Here is a 6474-nt window from a genome sequence, read left to right as displayed (position 1 = left end):
CTGCTCAAAAAGTTACACTCAGAATCCTTCAATTACTGAGCTGGGAAAGCATCACAAAAATTTTATTTATCTTACAACATCGGTTCCCAAACTACTTGGGGATGTTTACCTTATATTTGAGGGACAGAATGTCTACAGCCACCCTACTCCACTATGTATGTGTCTTTAAAATGAAAGAATAATTCGTACCTTTTTTTTTTTTTTAAAGTGGTTAGCCATTAGTGGTGATTTGTAACACTTCCAAATACTTTCCCAAGTGACTGGTTATGGCATCAGAAATTTTATGATTGGAATAAAATTTTATCATTTTAAGTGTAGCTTTGCCAGGCACTGTGGCTCACGCTTGTAATCCCAGCTCTTAGGAGGCAGAGGTGGGAGGATAGCTTGAGCCCAGGAGTTCGAGACCTGCCTGGGCAATATAGTGAGACCCCATTCTCCACAAAAAGGAAAAAAAAGTGTAGCTTTAAGAAAGCCCTTGCTATGTAGGCTGAGTGTGATGGCTCACTCCTGTAATCCCAGCACTTTGGGAAGCTGAGGTGGGTGGATTATCTGAGGTCAGGAGTTTGAGACCAGCCTGGCCAACATGGTGAAACCCCATCTCTGCTAAAAATGCAAAAATTATCTGGGCATGGTGGCAGGCGCCTGTAATCCCAGCTCCTCAGGAGGCTGAGGCAGGAGAATGGCTTGAACCAGGGAGGCGGAGGTTGCAGTGAGCTGAGATCACGCCACTGCACTCCAGCCTGAAGAACTAAAGGGAGACTTCGTCTCAAAAAAAAAAAAAAAAAAAAAAAAAAAAAAGAAAAGAAAGAAAGATAGAAAAGGAAAAAAAGAAGAAACCCCTTGCTATAATGCCATGGGAAGCAAGGAAGTATATTATTATAACATACTCCTACTCATATCTAACCAGCACTGATTCTGATCAGATTCACTAGGTGTCTGATGTTCTAATGGTTCCCTCTGAGAGTACAAGCCCATTCTGGAGAAGAGCTATATTTGAATGCAAAGGGTAAAATAATTCCAAGGCATCGGGGAGGGTGGAGAGGGCTGACACTTCCTCTCACCTCCAGGAAGGGGAGGCCACAATGGGCACGCCAGCAGAGAAGAAAGGAGTGAAAGGAACACACCCAGGGTTGGGGGCCAGGAGTCAGTGGAGCCTGCTTACAAGTACTGGGTCTCGGGCTGTTCCTGAAAATGATCGAGAATTGTTTCTTGCTTTAAATCTATGGTTTCCCCTGGTTTTATGAGTCAGCAAAGACAGAAAACAACTAAAATGCCATGTTAATATTTCTTAATCCCTAAACCGTCATTAAATCTTGAGTCTTACATACTTTCACCCTGCATGTTGTTGGTACTTGGTAAGTATTTGCTAAATGAATGAATCCTTCCATGATTCTGGGTCCTCCCTTATACTTTAGAAGTGACTCAGTATCGGTCACATTGTAATTTTAATAGTTCATGTAGCCTTCCATAAAATAGCAGTGTATTTAAAGTCTATACCAAGGTGTCCAGTAGAACTGTCATGATGGAATGTTATTTAATCTGCTCTGATCGATACAAATAGATACAAATAGATACAAATAGTCCCTAGCCAGACGTGGTCATTGAAAGTTGGAATGTAGCTAGGGAGACTAAGGAAGTCGTTTTTTTTTTTTTTTTGTTTTTTGTTTTTTTGTTTTGTTTTTGTTTTGTTTTGTTTTGTTTTGTTTTTGTTTTTGTTTTTTTGAGACGGAGTTTCGCTCTTGTTACCCAGGCTGGAGTGCAATGGCGCGATCTCGGCTCACCGCAACCTCCGCCTCCCGGGTTCAGGCAATTCTCCTGCCTCAGCCTCCTGAGTAGCTGGGATTACAGGCACGCACCACCATGCCCAGCTATTTTTTTGTATTTTTAGTAGAGACGGGGTTCACCATGTTGACCAGGATGGTCTCCATCTCTCGACCTCGTGATCCACCCGCCTCGGCCTCCCAAAGTACTGGGATTACAGGCTTGAGCCACCGCGCCCGGCAGGAAGTCGTTTTAATTTAGTTTAAACGAAGGTAGCGACATGTGGCCAGTGGCTACATACTACATTAGACAGCAAAGCTCTAGAGGTTTTGTTAAGTTTTCTGCCCATCTCACTTGGAAACTAACTATTTTGATTAATATCATTGTTATTCATAAGTTCCTATTATTTGTGATGTTTATCTTTTTGAATAAAAAGAATTTGGTTTATGACAACTTTAAAGTTAGTATAGCAAACCAAATGGACTTGAACCAGAAGCCTCTTGGGGTGAATTTATTGTGAATCATTTCGAGGACTTGCAGTATGTGGTCTATTTCTAATTTCAGCTATTGACACAAAAAGAGGGAGCCTGTGCAGTTGAAACGGTGAAGCAGGGGAAGTCCGCTGGGCACTGACAGGCTGGTCTCTCAAGCCAGCCTCCTTCCTCCTCAGGAATCTGGCACCTCCAGCTGCCGCTGGGGTCTGAAGGAGCTCTACAATCCCGTCCCATACCCCTCCATGTCCTAACTCCCTAGACCCTCTCCTCCCTTCCAAATCAAAATGTACCTTGAACGGGAGGCTTAGGCAAGAGGCTCTCTTGAGCTCAGGAGAGCTGACTTGAGTCTTGAGACCTGGGAGAACCTCGAATCAGTGGTGACGATGCTGATTTTATGGATTAAACCTTAGACATTGCGAAGGAGGGAGCAGGGGATGGCAAGAAAACTAATATTATTTAAGTACCTACTATGTGCTTGCCAGACACTTCATATGACACTCAGTAAAAATACTGTGCCTGCATGAATAGCTTATCTCCCTGGCAAATAGAGTTCAGTACATTTTTTTTTTTGAATGGATAAACACTTGAATACATTTTGACCACACAAAGCAGATATTAGTCCTATATCACAGATGAGGACACCGGCATTTAGAGAAGTTATGACTTCAGGGCTAAACACACACAACACTCCAGTCACCCAATCCTGTTCTCTCCTTACTGTTTAGCTCCCTGTCCAGTTTCCTCTGTCCTCAGGATTTTGTTCATTTTGACCTTTGAAAACGAACGACCAGCTAAACTGATCAACATATTTATACCAATGGATGCAGATATACTGACAGAACGGCCGCCCCGAACCCCCTTTTGCAGAGATCTTGAATTTTAATGACAATCTTCTGGGGACAGTGTCAACTCACAGAAATGGCTCCCTCGGAATTTCACGCTGTTCAGGAGATATTTTATTTCGGTACTTTAGTGGCATTAAAAATATATTCCACAGCAGATACTTTCCTGGAGGCTGGACACTCACACAGAGACGACGCATTCTTTATAAACTAAGCCTCACAGTGTTTGCATTTATCTAAGTAGACACCATGTCCAGGAGGAGGCAGTGATTTGAGTACCAGCCCCGATCACCGCGGACGATTTGCAAGACACCTTAGGATCTGGCTCCTCCCCTATCCTTTCGCCCCCTCCCCTCAGAACCTTATAGGCTTCCGAGTGCGGGCGAGACGAGAAGAGCACCGGGAAGGAATCTGAAAATAAAAACACAGCCCCGTGACTCTCAACACAAAGACCACGAAGAGCATAACGAAGTCGTGGAAAAGCACCACATCCAGAAGTTGGAGGGCCGCAGGGGACACGCCGTCCGGGCCATTCTGCGGCGACCATTCCCGGTTCCGCTCAGCGAACCTCTGGCTAGCGACCCGCCGCGAGGAGTCCCGGCTGCAGAGGGGGAAGCGCGTCGCCCGCAGTCCGCCGCGTGGGAACCGCCGCCGGGGCGCTCCGCTAGCGGGGACGTGCGCGCGGCGGGGCCCGGGGGGCTCGGGCGCTGAGTGCTAGGAACGCCCGCGCGCGCCGGCGCCGGGAGACGCTGCCGAAGGGGGCCGGGCGTTTCCCCCGCGCCGCGGCTGCGGGGCCGGAGACTGCAGAGCCCGGGGACCCCCTGCCGCCTCCGCGCCCGAGGCCGCCGCGACTGCCCGGGTGGCGCGCGCTGCCGGAGAATCCCGTCCGCGCCCGGGGCGGGGGGCGAGGCGGGGCGCTGACGTCACCTCCCCTCCCCCGCCGCCGCCGGGAGGGAGGGAGCCGGGAACCGGGCCGCTAGGCTCCGCAGCCGCAACTCCTGCACTCGGAGGCTGGCTGCCCGGGCGCGTCCCGACAAACTTGGCCGCTCCCGGCCCCCCGCGCCGGCCCAGCGCGCTCCAGTCTCGCCTCCGTTCGGCGCTTAAGTTTGCCCAGATCGGGAGCCTCCGGAGATGCGGCCGCCCGGGTCCCGGCGGCACGGACGGTGGCACTCGGGGTAGGGACGCGTTGAAGATCCCGGGGAGGCAAAGTTGGAGCTTCACACCCGGCTCCTAACGCGGATCCACGCCGCGGGGGAAGAGGGGTTGCGGAGCTGCCGGAGACTGCAGAGCCCAGCGCTGAGGACTCGGCCGCACCGGTGAGTTCTTTGTTGGAATCCTGCGTGCCCTTTGGCATTGAAGTTTAAACCTGAATGATACTACGTGGGGTGTGTGGCCCCAGGCGAGTGAGGGGAGCCTGTGCGTCCTGCGGGCTCTCCGCTCGCGGAGCTGCGCATCCCTCTGAAAGATTCGCAGGAATTCGTAAAATGCATCCAGAGCACTGTTCAGAAGAACTTGAGGAGCGATGCTGTTTGTGCATTATTTTGAATGTAACTTATTATAGCAATGGTGCCCGGGGAGGGTGCACCGGGGCCGCGAGATCTGCAGGGGCGCAGCGCCCTCTAGTTCGGGCACCTGGCGCGGCGCGCTCCTTGCTGGGTTCTGCGCGGAGGCGAACCTGGACCTCCCGGGCGCTCGGCGACGTGGGCGCTTGCTCACCCCAGTCTTCACTGGCCACCCGCCCGGGCCCGTTCTTTACATGATTTACGAAAATCAGCTTGGGAGGACTGGATGCAGAGGCCGTGCTGGAGGAAGGCGTTTGGTTTTGGGAACCGTCCCCCAACCCCCTCCCTCATTACCCTGAGCCTTCAGGGACCGGGTTTTAGGGAGGGTCGATTATTTAAAGAACAAATGTGGAAGTTGAACCACGTTTCTCTCTCATTCGAAAATAACTCGATGGTAGATAGCTAATAGGCACATCCGTTTCGCTCTGCTGGCGCTCACGGATCGGTAGCGTGGTGGCAGAGCCGAACTCTGAAATCTCCATCCCTGGCTCTCGGCGGCGCCTGCGGCGACGAAGTGCAACTTCTTTCAGGCAGTTAGATTTCTCAGGGGGGCTGGAAAATCGGGATTCCCAAACAGATGTAAAACATCTAGTAAGCCCTAGTAAGCGTTATTATTTATTAATGATCGGTAATTTTCTCCAGGAATTCTTTTGTTTCATTTGTGCCATTAAAAAAAATCCCGTGCTTTTGTGTCAGGGAACGGTATCTTGTATTTTTTACTATTTTTCTTTCCCCTTTTAGCACTACTCCCGCTCGCTCGCTCCCAGGAAACGGCTCGAGTTCCGGTGTGGTTGGGTTTTGCTGAGAGTTAGAAATCGGCAAGCAGCAAAAGCCGGTTGGGCTTGGAGATCAGGTCACCCACTTTCGAGGTGTTCCATGTACGAAATTGACCTGTAACTCCAGAAGCAGTTGGAGCAATGATGGCCGTGGCAAACACGTCTTTGAATGATGGTGTTCGTGTTTGCTGGATGTGTGAATCGGTGTGTATTTTAACTGGTGGGCAGGGAATAGAATACAGAGCTACCAACCGGCACACTCATCCTGCAGGCATTATTTTTCCTTCCCAGCCATCACCTGCTAGAAACCTTTATTTTTCCCCCCGCAGTCACCTTTAAGATGGCCTAAAAGGTGACTGCGTTAACTTTGAACCAAGGAAATTCCCTCTTACACACTTGACTGCCCCGCCGTTCTCCTCCCCGCCTCGCTTCCTCCACGGGTCCCAGGGAAATCGGATCTCTTTGTCTTCCCAGTGTTAAAATGTCTGAGTCCCACAAACTTTCCGAGGTCAAGTCCGCCCTCTAGTCCGGGCTTTGGCCGAGTCTGCCCTGCGCCGAGCCCGCCGCTGGAGCTCTGCCCGCGCTGGGGAATGGGCTCCACGCCCGAGACGCGCAGGCTGGGCGCCCGGCGCGGGGCTCTCGTCCCCTCTGCCTAGGAACGTGCAGTTGTCGGCCTGGGGTCAAGCTTTGCGGATCCCTGGGGCCGACTCCCGGGCTAAGAAGCCCCCGGGACGCGGCGGGGGCCTTTTGTCCCACAGGCCCGGGAGCCGGGGGTGTCCGCGGGTGAGGCCGGCGCTTGCAGCCGGCGGCGGGGAGGGCCTGGGGTCTAACTTGGCACGAAAAGGTCGCGGGGAAAGCGTTTCCATTTTCTGGGGACTCCGTGCGGATGGAAGGAGGAAGCCGAGGCCGACCTGGCTGCATTCTTTTGGAGACCTGGAGGGCGGCTTCAGCCCACCAAAGCGCCGCGGCTCCGCAACCGCGCCATTCAAACGCAGACTCGGGGACTCCCCGAGGGCTCCCAAGCCAAAGGGCTGCCTCT

At 52.0% G+C, this 6474-nt stretch overlaps 1 protein-coding gene across 7 annotated transcripts in view; it reads left to right on the top strand.

Annotated features, from left to right (window-relative positions):
* Nucleotides 1-4072: 4072 nt before the first annotated feature.
* FAT1 (FAT atypical cadherin 1) overlaps nt 4073-6474 on the top strand; it is a 139607-nt gene continuing 137205 nt past the window's right edge. For 6 of the 7 annotated variants that reach the window (XM_010344356.3, XM_074396741.1, XM_074396742.1 and 3 more), the window contains exon 1: nt 4073-4413. The gene's annotated coding sequence lies outside the window, so the exon portion shown is untranslated. The remainder of the gene's footprint in view (nt 4414-6474) is intronic. The other variant, XM_074396743.1, reaches the window with a different exon arrangement.

The sequence above is a fragment of the Saimiri boliviensis genome, chromosome 3, assembly GCF_048565385.1.
Source record: "Saimiri boliviensis isolate mSaiBol1 chromosome 3, mSaiBol1.pri, whole genome shotgun sequence".
Lineage (NCBI taxonomy): Eukaryota > Metazoa > Chordata > Mammalia > Primates > Cebidae > Saimiri > Saimiri boliviensis.
Note: the sequence above shows the minus strand (reverse complement) of the source record. Positions and strands in the feature narration are given on the sequence as shown.